At 45.8% G+C, this 19,957-nt stretch overlaps 1 protein-coding gene across 1 annotated transcript in view; it reads right to left on the bottom strand.

Annotated features, from left to right (window-relative positions):
* Positions 1 to 19,957, bottom strand: part of LOC140417302 (receptor-type tyrosine-protein phosphatase U-like) — a 1,277,635-nt gene that overhangs the window by 77,856 nt on the left and 1,179,822 nt on the right. The gene's annotated exons all lie outside the window — the stretch shown is intronic.

The raw sequence follows: 19,957 nt of genomic DNA, 5'->3' as shown, positions 1-19,957 counted from the left end.
GCTCCCAATCCTCAGGTCTATTGCTTTTTCTTGCTAACATGTATGCCTCTTCTTTGAATCTAATATGATTGCTAATTTTCCTTGTAGGCTATTGTTTGGCCACAGTTCCCTTTCTACCCTTGTGCCAAATAGGTATAAACAACTTTTGGAGTTCACCCATTCGTTCCTTGAATGCCTGCCATTGCCTGCCCTCTGTTCTTCCTTTCAGTCACGTTTCCCAGTCCATAAGAGCCAACTCATGCTTCATACAATCATAGTTATCTTTATTGAGATTCATGACCTAAGTCTTAGAATCAACCACCTCAATATCTACCATGATAAAGAATTCTATCATATTATGGTCACTCATCTCACAACTAGCTGCTTTAGTGACTGGAAGCCAGTGCCCAGTGGTGTACCACAGGGATATGTGCTGGGTTCCCTATTATTCGTCATTTATATAAATGACTTAGATGATTATGTGGGGGGTAGGATCAGTAAGTTTGCGGATAACATAAAGAGAGGCCAGGTGGTTAACAGTGAGGCTGAGAGTCTCGGGTTGCAGCAAGATATAGGTGGGATGGTCAAATGGGCAGAAAAGTTGCAGATGGAATTTAATTCTGAAAAGTGTGAGGTGTTACACTTTGGAATGAGCAATTTTACAAGGAAATATTCAATGAATGGCACCACATTGGGAAGTCCTGAGGAACAAAGATACCTTGGTGTGTTTGTAAATAGATCTCTGAAGGCAGAAGGATAGGATGGTGAAAAAGGCATATGGTACACTTGCCTTTATCAATCGTGGTATAGATTACAAAAGCAAGGGAGTCATGTTGGAGTTATGTAGAACATTGGTGAGGCCATAGCTGGAGTACTGAGTGCAGTTCTGGTCACCACATTATAGGAAGCATGTAATTGCACTGGAACGGGTGCAGAGGCATTTCACCAGGATGTTGCCTGGGATGGAACATTTAAATTATGAAGAGAGGTTGGATAGGCTTAGTTTATTTTTGCTGGAGCAGGGAAGACTGAGGGGTGACCTGATCAAGGTGTACAAGATTATGAGGGGCATGGAGGGTGGATAGGAATAGCTGTTCCCCTTAGTTGCAAGGTCAGTTACGAGAGGACACAAATTCAAAGTGAGGGGCGGGAGGTGAGGGGGGATTTGAGGGAAAACCTTTTTACCCAGAGGGTGGTGACGGTCTGGAACACACTGCCGGGAGGGTAATTAAGGTGGGATGCCCGGTAGCACAGTGGTTAGCACTGTTGCTTCACAGCACCAGTGTCCTGAGTTTGATTCTTGCTTGGGTCACTGTTCGGAGTCTGCAGGTTCTCCCCGTGTCTGCGTGGGTTTCCTCCGGGTGCTCCGGTTTCCTCCTACGTCCCAAAAGACGTGCCTGTTAAGTAAATTGGACTTTTGGAATTCTCCATCAGTGTACCAGGCGCTGGAGTGAGGCGATTCGGGAATTTTCACAGTAACATCATTGCAGTGTTAATGTAAGCCTACTTGCAATAACAATAAAGATTATTATTACATCCTTTAAAAAGGACCTGGATGAGTACTTTCCACGTCTTAACATTCAAGGCTATGGGCCAAGTGCTGACAAATGGGATTAGGATTGGCAGATCAGGTGCCTTTCATGCAGATGGCCTGAAGCGCCTTTTCTGCACTATTTTTCTGTGAATCTGTGAACTAGGTTGGCAACTAATCCTTTCTCATTGCACAATACCCAGACCTACTTTGGTAGGAAGAATAGAGGCATAGACTATTTTCTTAATGGGGGAAGGTTTCGGAAGTTTGAAGCACAAAGGGACTTAGGAGTCCTAATTCAGGATTCTCTTAAGGTTAACATGCAGATTTGACTTTTGGTGGCAGCCATGAGCTGATCGGTTACATACAAGGTGGCTTTGCTTGGAGGTGTTGGTTTTGGCCCTTTCTACCCAGTTAATCGGTGATTTGGGGGAAAATCTCCTGGAGTCGCTATGTGTGACGATTCAAGAGGTAGAAAGGGCAGTGGCAGATCATAGTGAGCGAGTCGTGTCATTGGAGGCAGAGATGGCGATGCTGGGGAGGCTTGCAAGTTGCCACGGGGGAAGGTGGACGTCCAGGAGAATCAGTCCAGCCAGCAGAATTTGTGAATTGTCGGTCTGCCAGCGGGAAGAAGCGACACAGCTTACGTTTCGAGCATGTTTGAGAAGTTAGACGAGTTGGGGATCTTTGAGAAGGCCCGAGGGGTGGATCTTTCCCATCGGTCACTAAGACAGAGGACGAGAGCTGGGGAGCCGATGCGGGTGATTAGTGTGCACATGCACAATTTCTCAGACAAGGAGAAGATTCTGAGGTGGGCGAAGGCAACGCGAGACTGTAACTGAGGGGGAAATCAGATCCGGATCTATCAGGACATTGGTGCTGACCTGGCCAAACAGCAGGCAGGGTTCAATAAGGCCAAGGTGATGCTCTTTTGGAACAAGGTTCACTTTGGGGTGTTGTACCTGGCAAACTTTGGGTTAATTTTAAGGGCAGGGAACATTACTTCATGACGCCGGAGGAGGCGGATGACTTTGATGAGGAACATGGGTTTGGGGAGGGCTAATGTTGTGAAGTTTTGTATGTTTTATGACTTATTATATATAGGCTAGTTTTGCAACTGATAGGTTGTTGTTTTTTGCACATGTTGGATTTTGGTATGGTTTTTTTTGAGTTATATGTGTATGTAATATGTGTGTGATGTCCAGTTGTTATTTGCACCTGTTTTTTTTTGTACTGTATTGGTTTGATGAGGGGAGAGTGTGGAGTTTTGGATTGAAGTAAGGCGGTGGAAGCAGAGTGGGGGAGGGTTGGTTTGGGCAAGGTCAATTTTTGTCTGGATCTCCAGAGGGGAGCTGCCATGCTAGCAGTGAATGCTAGTAAATGGAATCAGAGTGGGGGTGGCAGCCATGGTGGGTGACCAGAGAAGGGGAGTGATCTGGTTGGCAGGGTTTGTGTGTGTGTGTGAGGGGGTGGGGGCTGGAGGGGAAGGCTGGTGGATGCAGTTAGTCTTTTGGTTCGATTTAAGAGAGGATGAAGGAGGTGGCCATTTTGGGTGGGCCCAGGTGAGAGGAGTTGGTTGGGCAGGATCTGTGCTAGGTGGGAATAGCGGACCTTAGCAGAAAGGGGTGGTCAGAAAACCCCAGTGAGGATAGTAACATGGAATATGCGAGGTTTAAATGGTCCAGTTAAACGATCCTGGGTGTTTGCGCACCCAAAATGTTTGAGGGCAGATGTGGTTTTCCTTCAGCTGAAACATTTACAGGTGAAGGACCAGATGCGGTTAAGGAGAGATAGTTGGGGTAGATATTCCATTCGAGCTTTGACTGTAAGTCGAGGGGGGTTGCGATACTATTCAGTAAAAAGGTGGCATTTGCAATGGCTAGAGAGGTGCGGGGTCTGGGAGGGGGGCAGCGGTTTCTGATGGTGAGTAGGGTCTTGGCAGGGGCGTTAGTGGTGTTCGTGAATGTATATGCGCCCAATTATGACAACACGGACTTTGAAGGACGGATAGTTGATTAGAGGGAGCTGATTTTGGTGCATTTTCTGGGTACAAATTGAACGTGGTGAAGCAATGAATGCCCAGGGGAGGAGTGTGATAGATTATTGATGTCTTTAAGTACTGATTTGAGCGCATAGCTAAAGAATAGAATTATTCAAAATGCCATGAGTGTGAAAAGGTGGTCATTGTTTCAGATAATAAATCAACTATTGAACTTGGTGTCACGTCTGTAGAAATTCAAACATTGTTTCACTGAATGTTTCATATAATGAATAGACCATTGTATTTCAGTGTATTTAGTAATAAAAATGTATCAAATAATTAGTTACAGCAAGGTTGATGGCTAGCAGTGGCGTGAGAAGCCTATTCTCGTAAGACAGCGCACATAGACACTGAATTATTCCTGACAGACACCAGTCAATCTTAAGTAACGGCCAATGTTTAATTAATAATTTGTCCTCTAAGTAACAGACATCTATTTGAACAAATCAGGTGGTCTCAGCTGAGAATTATAAACCATTGAGAGTAAATGAGGGATTAGACCATCGATAAGAATTCCCTTAAAACCTAAGACCTAGTGGTCAGGGTTTCATTCCTGAATTCCTGCCTTCCTGAATTCTTGAATCATCTGTCCGTTTGTTTCTGTTTAAAGTGATTTCTGTATGATTTTATGATTAATGTTTTTTGTGCCATGTGTTTGACCCTTGTATGTATTATTTGTTATTTCCTTTCTAAGTTTTGATTCAGTTCATAGAATCATTGAATTTACAGTGCAGAAGGAGGCCATTCGGCCCATTGAGTCTGCACTAGCCTTTGGAAAGAGCACCCAACCTCCACCCTATCCTCGTAACCCTACCTAACAATTTTGGACGCCAAGGGCAATTTAGAACGGGCAATCCACCTAACCTGCGCATTTTTGGACTGTGCGAGGAAACCGGGGCACCCGGAAGAAACCCACACAGAAACGGGGAGAATTGCCCTTAGTGTCCAAAATTGCCCTTAATGTTGGTGGGGTTACTGGGTTGTCGGGATAGAGTGGAGGTGTGGACCTTGGGTTGGGTGCTCTTTCCAAGAGCCGGTGCAGACTCGATGGGCTGAATGGCCTCCTTCTGCACTGTAAATTCTATAGTCACATCCGGACAAAAGAAATACAAGCTTGTATTTTCTAGTCAAGGTCATGATTATAGCTTGCAGTTTGGCAGTGATCCACTTTGAATTCTTTAAAACAGGTTACAAATGAAATGTTAAGATTTCTGTCAAATTTGGCTAAGTAACTAAATTCAAATCAGTTCAAAGGAAAAAAATAAAGGATATAGGGAAATAAATTGGAGCACAGAAATGAACTATTTCAGCAGGCAATTGATTGATTTTTAAATTGCCCAGAAACTTATGTATCTAAATTACTCAATATAAGGTTTAAGTGTTGATAAATGGGAACTCAACGATGGCAGTTAAAAGGAGAAATTTTAAGCACGCTCTAGAGGAATTTGGAACATGTAGGAGAATTTATTATGCTATCACATCACCCCATTAGGGGACAGGGGTCATCCTGAATTTTGGTGAAAATGTCTTTGAGATTTGAATTTTCCTTTGTCTCTTTAAAAATATGTAGCAGTACGAGAAGGCTGATGATTAACTGTTTGAACTTTACAACAAATGAATGTGTGGGTGTTCGTCGAGTCATGTTATTGTTAAGGTTTATCTTTATGGGGAAGTAACCATGTCGGAAGCTTTTTTAATTACAGACATTCGTGGCATATTACAATAGAAACAAAAGGATATTGACATAATTAATCTGTTGTTTTCGAGCATTTGCTATGTTTTGCTGCTTTTGTGTTGATGATATTTGTGTGTGTCTGTTTCAAGTGTTGATGTTTTCTGTCAAAATTCTAATCTTTGAGCAAACAGCTAACAAAACTTGGGAGTCATGCTTTTCTGGCCAGAGAATCCCAGGATATTTGCGATCAACATGTGGGTATTTTAATCCGGATACAAATTCACACATGTAAGAGTGAGATAATTATAATTTAATAGGATTTATTGGAATTTGGGATATCCAAAATGATTATAGTCAATCCTGTGTTGGATTGATCTTGTGTTAAAACTTCTTGTCAGGTTTTTAAAAAAAAAAATCCGAACACAACTGACACAAGAAGAAAGACAGAAAAATTCTGAAATTGGAGTGTAAAGTAGCGAATACTAAAGAAAAGGGGTCCCCTAATCATGTTTTCTTTTTAGGTCGAAACAAAGAGATGTGGTGACGTAATGACGTCCAGTTGAAAACTTTTACTCTGCCCTTTTTCAAAGGAGCAGAGAATTAACCCTTGCCTGTTAACAGCTGAAGATGTATTTATATTTTTACAGGAATTTGGAATTACAAATTTTAAATTTGAATTGTCAGGTATGTTCCGATTAATTCATCCATTTTGCCCCAAGCAGAGTGAAACTTTTGTGTTTCACTTTACAGGTAATTGCAAGTGGAACAAGATTTGCAGTTAGCTGGTGTCCATGGACATAAGGACAAAGTCTCTTTTGAAGAAGAGATTCTGCAACTTAAGACAAAAAAAGAGATGAACTGGACATTAATAAAAATTGAAAGCCGATAACACTGATGTATGAATTTGGGACAATTCTGGTATATAGAAAGGCAATGTAATTTAGCAGGTTACGTTTGAAAAAAAGATATAATTTAACTCAAAGAACAAGCATTCAAAATGTTACTGTCTGGAATCAAATGGAAATGTTTGATTTTTGTTTTACACATGAATATATTTTGTTATGGGCCAGGGTTTAGAAAACACCAAAGTATATCATGGAGTTCACTTGACCCACAACCGTTTATAGATTTTGGTTACGAGGAGCACAAGGGCCTGCCTTTCAGGTGTCATTCAACAGAGGCCTTAAGCACTTTTAATCAAAAACAAAGTTTATTCTACGAATTTAGTTAACATTTTTATAAACACACACAGAAGGCATGTTTATCAACTACAAACATAAATACCACACAGCTACAGTAATGTACTTATAACCCTTAATGAACTCCCCTTAACTGTTTCAACTTAATAACAACATCCCATAAACCAGAAAACCCTTTTACCAAAACAGTAGGTTTGAATTCCTTCCAAAAAAGCAGTTATCTCTTTTAAGTCAGCAAGTTATGGAAACAGCTTTTAACATGCAGAGAGCAAGAGACAAGACAAGACTTATCTGTCTGAATCCAGCATCCAAATGTGGAAACGAAAGCAAAAAAACTCAGAGCCACAAAACAGCCCAAACCAAAATGAAAGTAAAACCCAGAGACACTGCCCAACTCCACCCACACAATGACATTACTGAAGCCATTTGATAAGCCAAAACATTTCTTAAAGGGACACTCCCATGACAATTTTATTGGACTGCAAGATGTCTCCAGGGCTCACGGTTGGGATAGGATTAAGTAATTGAGGGAAGACAATTGAGACAGGAAATCAAAACAGGAAATGGGAATTGGAATATTGGGTGCAATTCAATGGACTATTTCAATCTGGCATAAATATGAAGGGGAAAGTCTGGAGGAAGCTAGTAAATTGATAAACTTTCTCTTGGTAATGCCTGTGTCCTTGCCTATGTTTTCATTTAAGAGAACAAAGTTTGATACTCTAGCCACCACCCAAGGCATCTAGACCATACTGGAGAGATGAGCAACAACTTTGAGATCTTTTGATACGACCACAAAAGGTTCAAGAATGTGTGGTATGACACAGGGGGTTTTGTCTATGTGTGCAGGTGAGTTACATGTGAAGTAACTATTAGGCAGGAAACCAGTTCACAATAGACCCTTTCAAGGGTTTGAAGCTCCTTGCCATTATGCATTGAAGGGCAGGCCCCATGCACACTACTTGACAAACAGCATGGCTGGAAATGGTCAATGGGGCCAACAGAGTGAAACAACATCATTGAGTGATCAAAACACTGACACACATTCCATGGAGAAACTGATTTTAAAATAATTGGATAGAATCAAACACACTGATACCTGTCGAAATGAGCACAATTGAAGTGACAGGGTAAATTATTTGGATAAGAACAAGTAGGGGCCTGGTAGCAAGTAAACCTGCTGAGGAGTATCCCAATGTTATTTTGAAAGTCATTTGAGTGAAAGGATTTGCACATTGGGAGTGTCAGAGAGAAAGGGGTATCAACCCAATTATTCAGAGATCACATTCATGTTACAATAGGTTATGGAATATACTGGAATTTAACACACATTATGTGAAGAGAAAACTGGAATCAAAAACAAAAACAAAGAAGTAAATTTTCTCTCTGCACAGATCATTCCATCCAAGGCGAGAGAAAGAAAGTGACCAAGAATAATGAGATAAAGGGTGGAAGAGTAAGATCTCACCCTGTGAAAACTGGAATCTTATTATACGTTACTCATAAGTTGAAATAACATTTATTTTAGTTTAGTTGACACATAATCTTTGTATGGCTCTCAATATAATTTTATCGTCAATTTCGGATCAAAAGCTAATTCCATGACCCGGTCTTAGCATCAAAATTGACAAGGGAGAAAGAACATATGGCCTTAAGACAGTGATGTGAGATGTCAAGACTGAACAATTAATTATACAAACTATCAGTCCAAAAAAGTCCTGGATCCATGCTTCACGTGTTAAAAGAGCTCATATAGTTAAGATTAATTTCTGCAAAATGTTTGCCGCCATTTTGATTTTTGGTTGTCTTTTTAGCTTAACAGACCATGGCCAGCTCACAAAGCTCACAAGGAGTTAAATGATAACACTTTTCTTTATATGTCCAAGGTGTATGTCAAAGATTTCATTGTTTCCAAATGTTGGGTATGTATCGCGATCCCTACCCACTCGGGAAAGTATTCCCATTTTATCTATTCCTTTTAGTACTTTGGAAACAGCAGAATGGTACATTTTTCAATGCATCACCTGTTCTTCCCAAGCTTGTGAGAGAGCTAATACCTGCAGGGGAACCAAAACTTGTGTTTACTTGAGAAAGAGAGATCAGTTATAGAGGTCTGCAGGTTACCTGCTGACTACCTTTTCAGGATGGTATCAACCCAATTTCGACAGGGACCAGAATCCTCCCCATATAAACCTCCCAACTACATTCACTCAGGAGGGATCAGTATGTTGGACAAGTTATCACCCTAAGTGATTGGAATTGGGATATAGTAATTGCACCCACTATTTTAATGTATGTAGGGCTTATAAATGTACTCCCAACATTAACAGAGGTCGCTCTTGGTTCCTCCCTACTGAGAGGCCTACATAATTCTACCAGTTTCTCAGACCACTGGTACCCAGAGGATGTTGCTCACTTCATTTCTTGTGATGGTACTTTTTTTGTTTATAATCACACAGCCTACCCCTGGCTTCCACGGTTTTGGTCAGGATCATGTTATCTGGGGTATGTGATACCCGCTATTTATCATTTCTGTTCTCTATTAGAGGTAACAGGGCTAAGAAGTAAACGTGCCAAACTGCACAAGATAGATTTCTTGCTTAGTTCATTCCTTTTTATTCGGATGCCAAGGTAGCCAGAGAATTTAATAAAATGGCCGTCATCATAGAAAAGGAAGCTAATGACACTTTTGCAGCCCTGTTTCAAGATTTCCTCTGAAATGCTATCTATCCGTATGGTGGCCTTGCAAAATCGAACGGCTCTCGATTCCAAAGAGATCACTGATTTAGCAAAACACATCCAGAAGGAGTTTAAAAAACTCAAACAAACAGAGTCCAGCACCCTGTGGGGTTGGGCTACTGGGTGGCTAGGGTCCTTGGGAGCCTCAGTGGTGCAAGGTTTGGTCATGTTCTTTGTAGTCATTTTTGCTATGTATGTTGTGTTACTGACAACTAAATGTATCTGCAAGAGAATGTCAAGAAGCCCAAAAATGGTGCCGATGTATTCACTTAGACAAGTACCTCTAGAGCGTATGAACGATTCTTACTATTAGCTTAAAATGTTTGTAACTCTTTCAAGGATTGCCCATTCCAGTGTTCAAGGCTGTTCTTAAACAAGGGACCATCAAAGACATGTGAGTGTGAATGTGTTCCTTGTAGCTTTTATTTCTCTTTTTGCTTTACTTTTTGCTTTATTTTAATTGATTCATTCTATTGGGTTTAGAATAATAATAAAGGGGGAATGATAGATTATTGATTTATTGATTCATTGATTTATTGATGTCTTTAAGTATTGATTGAGTGCATAGCTAAAGGAAGGAATTATTCAAAATGCCTTGACTGTGAAAAGATAGTCATGGTTTCAGATGGTGATACAACTATTGAATTTGGGGTCATGTCTGTAGAAATTCAGGCATTGTTTCAATGAATGTTTAGTATAATGAATAGACCATTGTATTTCAGTGCATTTAGTAATAGGAATGGATCAAGTAATTAGTTACAGCAAGGTTGATGGCTAGCAGTGATGTGAGAATCCTATTCTCTTAAGGCAGAGTACATACACCCTGAATTATTCCTGACAGATACTAGTCAATCTTAAGTAATAGCCAATGTTTAATTAATAACTTGTCCTCTAAGTAACAAACATCTATTTACGCAAATTAAGAAGTCTCAGCTGAGAATTATAAACCAATGAGTGTAAATGAGGGATTAGACCATCGATTTTTTTTTAGAAAACATTTATTGAGGCATTTATAATTTTAACATTTTAACATTCTAAACAACAGAGCGGTCCAGCACACGCAAAAAACCCACAATAACATACCCAACTTCCCCCCGCCCTAACTCCTAGCTACCAATATATTAGATTCCTTGCCCTTATTCTTCACTTCCATGCCTCCCCTTCCCCCCCCCCCCCTCCATGCTGCCCCCCCCTCCTGCTGACGGTCAGTTTTGCTTAAAGAAGTCGATGAATGGCTGCCACCTCCGAGCGAACCCCTGTAATGAACCCCTTAAGGTAAAATGTATCTTCTCTAGCCTAAGAAACCCTGCCATGTCACTGATCCACACCCCCGACTTTGGAGGCTCCGAGCCCCTCCATCTCAGTAAAATCAATATCCAGGCCTCCAGAGAGGCAAAAGCCAAAACATCGGCCTCTCTCCCCCACGGGCTCCCAGGTCTTCCAACACCAAAGATTGCCATCTCTGGACTCGGAGTCACCCTCCCTTCCAGGGCCTCTGACATGACTTCTGAGAATCCCTGCCAATTTCCCCTCAGCTTCGGGCAAGCTGAAAACATATGTACATGATTCACTGGGCTCCCGCTGAACCGTCCACATCTGTCCTCAACCTCCTCAAAAAACCTACTCTCTGGGCCACAATCATATGAGACCTGTGGACCACCTTGAACTGGATCAAGCTGAGCCTGGCACATGAAGAGGATGCATTGACTCTCCTCAGGGCCTTCTCCCATAGCCCGACTTCCAGCTCCCCTCCCAACTCTTCCTCCCACTTCCTCTTCATCTCCCGATTAGGACCCCTTCCCACTCCATCAGTTCCTCATATATTTCCAAGACTGTGCCCTCTCCAACCCATTTTAGACATCACCTTATGCTGTAGTCCCCTTCGTGGGAGGCGAGGGAAGCTTGGAACTTGCCTCCGGACAAAATCCCGTACCTGCAGGTACTGGAATCCATTCCCACCCGGTAACTCAAACTCCTCCTCCCGCTCCTCCAGGTTTGGGAAACTCTGCTCAACAAAGAGATCCCCAAATCTCTCAATCCCTGCCCGCTGCCACCTCCTAAAGCCCCCGTCCAGCCCCCTTGGAGCAAACCTGTGATTATCACAGATCGGTGACCATACCGACCTCCCCTCCAGTCTCATGTGCTGTTTCCATTGCCCCCACACTCTCAGGGCTGCCACTGCCACTGGACTTGTTAAGTAATGAGCCGGCGAGAACGGCAGAGGTGCCGTTAACAGAGCCTTCAGACTCGTGCCCTTGCAAGATGTCACCTCCACTCACTCCCACACCAACCCCTCCCCCACTACCCATTTCCTAATCATCAAAATATTGGCTGCCCAGTAATAGTCAATAAAGTTCGGGAGGGCCAAGTCCCCTCAACCGCCCCCCCCCCCGCCCCCCTCTCAAGAAGGACCTTCTTCACCCTCGGGGCTTTCCCGGCCCATATAAAACCCGAGATCGCCACATTCATCTTCCTAAAAAAGATTGGGAGACACTGAAACACAAACAGCAATCTCGGGAGGACTGTCATCTTCACAATCTGAACCCTCCCCACCAATGACAGCGGGAGCACCTACAAGTCCCCTTTCATTTGCTCAATCACCCTGCCCAAATTTAGTTTATGAAGCTGACCCAGTCCCTTGCCACTTGAATTCCCAGGTACCTGAAATTCCTTTCCACCACTTTAAACGGCATCTCCCTCAGTCTCCTCTCCTGCCCCCTTGCCTGGATTGCAAAAACCTCACTCTTGCCCATATTCAGTTTGTAACCTGAGAACCGGCCAAATTCCTCCAGTAATCCCATAATTCCTGCGATTCCCCCCAATGGGTCAGTTATGTAAAGGAGTAAATCATCCTCATAGAGTGAGACCCGATGTTCCACAAGCCCCCCTCCCCTCACTATCCCCCGCCAAATGTTTGATTTCCTCAGCACCATTGCCAAAGGCTCTATGGCCAGGGCAAATAGTAGTGGGGAGACTGGACACCCCTGCCTTGTCCCCCTGCACACATTAAAATACTCGGATCGAACCCGGTTGGTCCCCTTACATTCGCCACCGGTGCCTGATATAGCAACCAAACCCAATCAACAAATCCCTGCCCGAACCCAAACCTTCCCAGAACATCCCACAAGTACTTCTGCTCCACCTGACCAAAGGCCTTCTCTGCATCCATGGCCACCACCACCTCGACCTCGAGCCCCTCAGCAGGCATCATTATTACATTTAGGAGAACAGCACGATGGTGCAGTGGTTAGCACTGCTGCCTCACGGCGCCAAGGTCCCAGGTTCGATCCCGGTTCTGGGTCACTGTCCATGTGGAGTTTGCGCATTCTCCCCATGTTTGCATGTGTTTCACCCCCACAACCCAAAGATGTGCAGGGTAGGTGGATTGGCCACGCTAAATTGCCCCTTCATTGGAAAAAATGAATTGGGTACTCTAATTTCTTTTTAAAAATTATTACATTTAGGAGCTGTCTAATGTTGACACTCAGGTGTCGTCCCTTCACAAATCCCTATTACCCCCAGAACACAATCTTCTCTGCGCATGGCCAAGATCTTTGCCAGCAATTTTGCTTCTACATTTAACAGGGAGATTGGCTTATACGACCCACAACTCTCCGGATCCTTATCCCATTTCAAAATAAGGGGGATCGATGCCTGCGATAACGTTGGGGGGAGCACTCCCAGCTCCTTGGACTCATTAAAAGCCTTTACCAGGTGCGGCCCCAACAGCCCGCAAGACTTTTTATAAAACTCAACAGGGTATCCGTCAGGCCCCGGGGCCTTACCCGATTGCATCGCCCCCAACCCATCTAAACCTCTGTCATGTGAGAGTACCTTTAAGAAATGGGTGTATATAAATGGGTGTGTATATAAATATCTGTAGTGAGAGTACCTTTAAGAAATGGGTGTTTACTACTGCAGTGATGTCAGAGAGTGGGTGGAGCTGGGCTGTCTGTCAGCTTTTTACTTTTGTTTTACTTCAGTCCCGAAGGTTCCACGTGACCAGCCTGGTCGTGGGACACCCCACCCCCCTCCCCTGCCCATCAACCATAACCTCTCCGAAGCCAGTCTGCGGCCCATGCCCCGCACCTCCCCTGGCCTGCCCTCGGGTAACTACCATCATCAACTCTCCTCCTCCATCTTGAAAGTCCCCTCCCATAGGCAGTGTAATCCACCCCACACCCAACCCCCCCCCACTCCCTCTCCCATCCCCTCCCCCACATCGGCCTACAGCTCACCCCCCAATTTGCTTCTGTAAACTAGCCCGCCCAGCTAACCTGGCAGCCCCCACCCATGGCGCCTAGCAACTTACCCCCCACTGGCTCCCCTCTCCCCCGCTCTTAGTGCAAACATTCAAAACCATCGAAACAAAGGCAAGAAGTAAAAACAAACAAACCATCCCTCCCAAGGTCCGAACCCAGAGATCCACCCCTCCTCCCTTAACAAAGAACTATAGATCAGCCTAACCCCAAACAGGACCGAAAAAATATAAAGAAACAAGCAAAACCCCCAAAATAAATCCGAACGCAAGCCCAAAGTATTTACAGAACATAGTTCAGATTGCCTCTGTCAAAGTTCAAGGTCCTCCTTCTCCTGCCAGTCTGTTCTTCTTCATAAAGTCCGCTGCCTCCTCCGTCGAGACAAAGTACAACTCCCGGCCCCCATAGGTCACCCATAGGCGAGCCTGGTACAGTCGACCAAACTATATGCCCTTCTTGTATAGGGTCGACTTGACCTTATTAAAGCTCGCCCTCCTCTTCGCTAGCTCTGCTCCCAGGTCCCGGTACACCCGAAACTCGACATCTTCCCAAGTGCATTGCCTCGTCTGCCTGGCACACCTCATAATGCGTCCCTTGTCCAGGAACCGATGTAATCGTACCACCATCGCCCTCGACGGCTTACCCCCCTGGGGCTTACGCTTCAGTGCCCTGTGGGCCTGCTCCACCTCCAATGGTCAATCAAACGCACCTTCTCCAAGCAGCTTCTCCAACATCTTCCCCACATACGCTCCAGCATCTGACTCTTCAATTCCTTCCGACAGGCCCACAATCCGGATGTTGTCCGCCATCTCCACTTGCGTTGTCCGCTTCTCACTCTCCACCACCACCTGGTTCGTTCTTTTCCGATTACTTCTGGGCTGCAGCTCCATTAACTAGGGGTTAATTTCTTATGTTCTTACTTCTGCACCTTTCCTCTACAAAATTCCTGCAACAAACCGGCATAAAGGCCACAAAAAGACCACTATGAGCGGGGGCTGCCAAATGTGCGACCGCTCACTCCATTGTCGCCACTGGAAGCCGGATTAGACTATCGGTAAGGATTCCCTCGTGGTCAAGGTTTCATTCCTGAATTCCTGCATTCCTGAATTCTTGAATCATCCAACCGTTTGTTTCTGTTTAAAGTGATTTCTTTGTGCTTTTCTGTTTAATTTTTCTTTTGCCATGTGCTTGACCCTTGTATGTATTGTTAGATATTTTGTTCCTATGTTTTGATTCAGTTCTTATTCAAGTGAATAATTAGCAATAAAATTTATTTTTGACACATCCAATCACCCGGATTGTTGACTCACATTGGAAGATAAAATAAGAGATCCTACAGAGTGCAAACTTAGGAGCCGTGCCATTCCAAGTGGCCAGAACATGGTTTCGGTATCTGGGTGCTCAGGTAGCCCATGACTAGGCCACAAGGCATTAATGGAATTTGGCCAGTTTGGTGGAGGGAATCAAAGGGAATTGGAAGAGATGGGATACCATGCCGCTGTCTCTGGTGGATGGGGTACAAACCATGAAAATGAATGTTTCCTTGACATTTTAGTTTATTTTTCAGTTCCAGCCAATATTCCTTCCTAAGGTGTTTTCCCAGAGAGTGGAGAAGTTGATTTTGGAACTTGTTTGGGCAGACAAAAACCTAGGATTGGGAGGCCTTTTTGCAGACAGGGTGACGGGAGACGGGCTCGCGTTCCCAAACTTGTTGTATTATTACTGAGCGGCAAACGTGGAGAAGGTGAGAGGTTGATGGGGAGAGAGGGGGTCAGAATGGGTGGAAGTGGTGGAGGCCTCGTGTGGGGATGAGCTTGAGGGCCCTGGCGATGTCCCTCCTCCCATTTTCACCAGGTAGGTACATTAATAGTCCCGATGTTGTGTTGTTTCTCAAAATTTGGAATCAGTTGAGGTGGCACTTTAATATAGGACATATATCGGTATTGGCTCCAATGGATATCCAGTGGTGGCAATCGCACATTTGGTGGCTGCCGTTCAAGGTGGATTTTTTTGGTCTTTTCCCCACCCGTAGGGCAAAGTATTTTGAGTGCAAAAGGTGCAGGAGTGCCTGGATCCACGAGCTAGGAGTGGGGCAAGAAGAAAAGAGCTGCTGGAGCAGGAGAGTCTTCGAGGTGCGCCACAGGATGAGAGAGGAAAGAGGCCCTGGAAGACCTGGCCAAGGTGGTGGAACTGATTAAGTAGGGATCGAGAGAATGGAGCAGAGATTGTAGTTCCAGGGCTGAGGTTTTGTTTTAGGGTGGAGAGGGGAGGAGGATGACTGTTGTTGACAAGGATGTGGTTGATGTGGTGCAATTGGAAAGAGGTCGATGACGGTGGGCATCCGAGGGTGGGCCTGGAGGGTCGTGTGACATGGGCAGGGGGCTGGTGCAAAAAGGGACATGGCTGAAAGGGAGCCCCCAACTAGCTGGTCATGTGGAACGTGAGGGGGCGGAATGGGCCTGTCAAACTAGTTGAGGAAGCAAGCGGTGGCAAGGGAGATTGGCAGAGAAAAGGACGATAAGGGGAGGGTGGTGGTGGACCCGGAGGGGTGAATGGCGTGTTTGAGGTGTTTTATAGGAGGCTATACGAGTTGGAGTCCCTGGCCAGGGGGGAAGGGATGCGGTGCATTTTGGGCGGCCTGGAGTTTCCCAAAGTAGTGGAGAAGCTGGTTCAAGGATTGGGGGTCCCATGGGCTGGGGGAGGTGATGGACAGTATGGGTGGCAGGGAAGGCCCTGGGCCCGAACCGATTCCCAGTAGAGCTTTATCAAAGGTTCAGGGGGTACATGGGGTCACTGTTGGTGAGGGCATATAAGGAGGCAAGGGAGAGGGGGAAACTCCCTCCTGCACTGTCGCAGGCTTACACCTCTCTGATATTGAAAATGGACAAGGATCCGGAGCAGTGTGGGTCGTATCACCTGATATTGTTTCTGAATGTTGCCAAGTTGTTGATGAAGGTGCATGCCTCGCGAATTGAGGATTGCGTCTCGGGGGTGAGAGGTATGGACCCAATGGGTTTTGTGAAGAGGAGGCAATTGATGGCAAATGTGAAGAGGCTGCTCAATGTAATTATGGTGCCTTCGGAGGGGCAGGGGGTGGAGGTTGTGGTGGCGATGGATGCGGAGAAGGCGTTTTATAGGGTGGAGTGGGAGTATTTGAGAGAGGTGCTGGTTCGGGTTTGGGCAGGGTTTTGTGGACTAGGTCCAGTTGCTATACAAGGCGCCGGTTGCAAGTGTGCGGATGAGCCAAGTGAGTTTGGGATATTTGAGGCTGCATCGGGAATGAGGCAGGGGTGTCCGCTCTCCCCCTTGCTCTTCGCTTTGGCGATAGAGCCGCTGGCAATGACGCGTAGGGCGTCGAGGGACTGGACAGGGATTGTGTGGGGGGGGCTGAGCAGAGGGTCTCGCTGTATGCGGATGACCTGATGCTATATATTTCAGACCCATTGGGTGGCACTGGGGGCATGATGGAGATTTTGGCCGGTTCTCTGGGTACAAGCTGAACATGGGAACCAGCGAGGGGTTCCCGACTGAGAATAGAGGTTAGGAGAAGAGGTTAGGGGAGCTGCCGCTCAAGGTGGTGGGGCGTGTTTTAGATGCTTGGGCATCCAGGTGACTCGGGTTGGGCACAGCTGCACAAGAAGATTGGAAGATTGGGACTGCTCAAGCTGAACCTGACTCGGCTGGTGGCGCAGATGAAAGGGGACTTTGCTGCCGGGCAATTGCAGACTGTAAAAATGATGGTGCTGCCAAGGTTTCTGCTCGTGTTTCAGAACCTCCCAATTTTCTTCCCAGTCATTTCCATCGCCATGGTTAGGAACTGGGTCTTGGGGAGGGGTCGGTGGGGGTTGGATGGAGGAGGCATCGTGTAGGGGAATGGGTTTAAGTGCTTTGTTGTCAGTGCCTCTGCCGTTCTCACCAGCCAGGCACTCCGTGAGTCCAGTGGTGATGTCAGCATTAAGGGTGTGGGTCAGCAAAGGGGGGGAATTGGGGGGGGAAAAGGGATTAAAATGGGGAAGGCAGGATGGGAGAAGTGGGTGGTATCCAGGGGGCACCGATCTGCGACAACCATAATTTTTGGACGGGAAGTTTTGTGGCGGTGAGGGGGGATTGAGCGATTTGGTGACCTCTTCATAGGGGCAGGTTTACGAGGTTGGAGGACCTGGCGGAAGAGTACAAGTTGCCCAGGGGAACAGTTTTAGGTACCTGCAGGACCGAGATTTTGTGAAGAGGGAGGTGCCGTCCTTTCTTGGACTGCCGCCCCTGGGTTGCAGGATTAGGTGCTGTTGAAGGATGAGATAGGGAAGGTGAAAGTGTCTGAGGTCTACAAGGAATTGATGGACTGAGATGGGGGACATATAGTGTAAGTGGGTGGAGGAGCTGGAAGGATGGTGGAGGCTGAGACATGTGTGAGGTTAAGCCTCATTCAATTTAAAATAGTCCATAGGGCACATATGATGGTGGCGAGGGAGAATAGGAATTTTGAAGGGGCTGAGGCCCGCAAATCATGTCCACATGTTTTGGGCATGTCCGAAGTTGAAGGGGTTCTGGCAGGGGTTCGTGGACGTAATATCCGAGGTACTGGAGGTGATAGTGGCCCCGAGTCCAGAGTTGGCGATATTCAGGGTCACGGAAGACCCGAGAGTCCAGCGGGCAAGAGAGACCGATGTTTTGGCCTTTGCCTCCCTGATAGCCAGGAGACCGATTTTGTTCGGGTGGAGGGACTCGGAGCCATCGAAAGCGGGGGTGTCGGTGAGCGACCTGGCGGAATCCCTGAGGCTGGAGAGGATAAAGTTCGTCTTAAGGGGGCTGATCGATGGATTCACTTGGAGGTGGAAGCCGTTTATTGATTTCTTTCAGGAGGTTTGAGGGTCAGCAAAGGGGGGGATCGGGAGGGCAAGGGGGTTAAAATGGGGAAGGCAGGATGGGAGAAGGGGGCGATATCGGGAGAGCAGGGGTGTAGTGGGTGTTGGTTGTTTATAATGTTGTTTGGTTGTTTGTTTATATGACAGTGCCTTGAATTAAACATATTAAAAAAAGGTATTGGCTACAATATGTGGAAACCACAGGTTTATACCTGGAGGGATGGTCGCAATGTACATGAGTTGGTACAGGCAAGGAATAGAGCGGGTTAGGAATCTCTTCATAGAGGGTAGGTTTGGGGTGCTAGCGGAATTGCAGGAGAAACCTGAATTGCCAAGGGGAGATCATTTATGTATTTTCAGGTCTGGGGCTTTACATGGAAGGAGCTGCCCTTGTTCCCTCAGCTGCCAAAGCACACGCTGTTCGATAAGTTAACACTGGATGAGCTGGTGGAGCGTGGACTGGCGTATTTACAGGTGGATGATGGAGAGTAGAAGGTGCCAGGGCAGGGGATGAAGCTGAAATGGGATGAGGATTTGGGGATTGAGCTTGGGTGTGGGGCCTGGAGTGAAATAATGCACTGGATCAATTCAACCTCGCCCTGTACTAGGATGAGCCTTATATAGTTAAAGGTGGTGTATAGGGCTCATATGACACGGGCCCGTTAGAGTGTGTTTTTCCCAGATGTTGAGGATGTATGAGAAAGATGTGTGTGGGGACTGGCGAACCACGCTCATATGTTTTGAGGATGCACAAAGTTGGGGGATTTCTGGGCAATGGTTTTCGAGACCCTGTCAGAGATGGCGGGTTAGAGGATATCGCCGTGCCCTTTGGTGGCGGTTTTTGGGCTTTCAAATTTGCTGGTACTGCTGGAGGGGAGGGGGGCCGATGTCATGGCCTTCGCCTCTCTGACTGTCCAACAGCGAATCTTATTGATCTGGAGGTTGACAGTGCCACTGGGGGTCTCAGCCTCTTAGGGGGTCAGAGGAGAGGGTCTTATGCACGGTGGAGGCTTTTTCTGTCCTTGTTTGAGGATCTATTTGTCATCAGTGGGTGGGTCGGGGGGGTCGGGGGTGCATTACGTGGGGAGAGATGTGTTGAGGTAGGTTAGAGAGAAAAAGGGGGGAAATTGACACACTGTTTGAATCATGTTTATATTGAGTTGTTGGGTGTGTATGTTATTGATTATGTTTGGAATAAAATATATTTTAAATAAAAATGCAGATTCAGTTGGCAGTTAAGAGGGCAAATGCACTGTTAGCATTTATTTTGAGAGGGCTAGAATGCAAGAGCAGGGATGTATAAGGCTCTGGTCAGACCCCATTTGGAATATTGTGAGCAGTTTGGAGCACTGTACCTAAGGAAGGACGTGCTGGCCTTGTAGGAGGCCCAGAGGAGGTTCACAAAAATGATCCTGGGAATTAAGGGCTGGTCATATTAAGAGTAGATGAGGACTCTGGGTCTGTACGTGCTGGAGTTTACAAGGATGAGGCGGGATCGCATTGAAACTTACAGAATACTGAGATGCCTATACAGAGTGGATATGAGAAGATGTTTCCACTAGTATGAGAAACTAGAATCAGAGACTGAAAGGACAATCCTTTAAAACTGAGAGGAAGAAGAATTTCTTGAACCAGAAAGTGGTGAATCTGTGGAACTCATTTCCGCAGAAGG

This window comes from Scyliorhinus torazame, chromosome 1 (genome assembly GCF_047496885.1).
Source record: "Scyliorhinus torazame isolate Kashiwa2021f chromosome 1, sScyTor2.1, whole genome shotgun sequence".
In the NCBI taxonomy this organism is placed as follows: Eukaryota; Metazoa; Chordata; class Chondrichthyes; order Carcharhiniformes; family Scyliorhinidae; genus Scyliorhinus; species Scyliorhinus torazame.
Note: the sequence above shows the minus strand (reverse complement) of the source record. Positions and strands in the feature narration are given on the sequence as shown.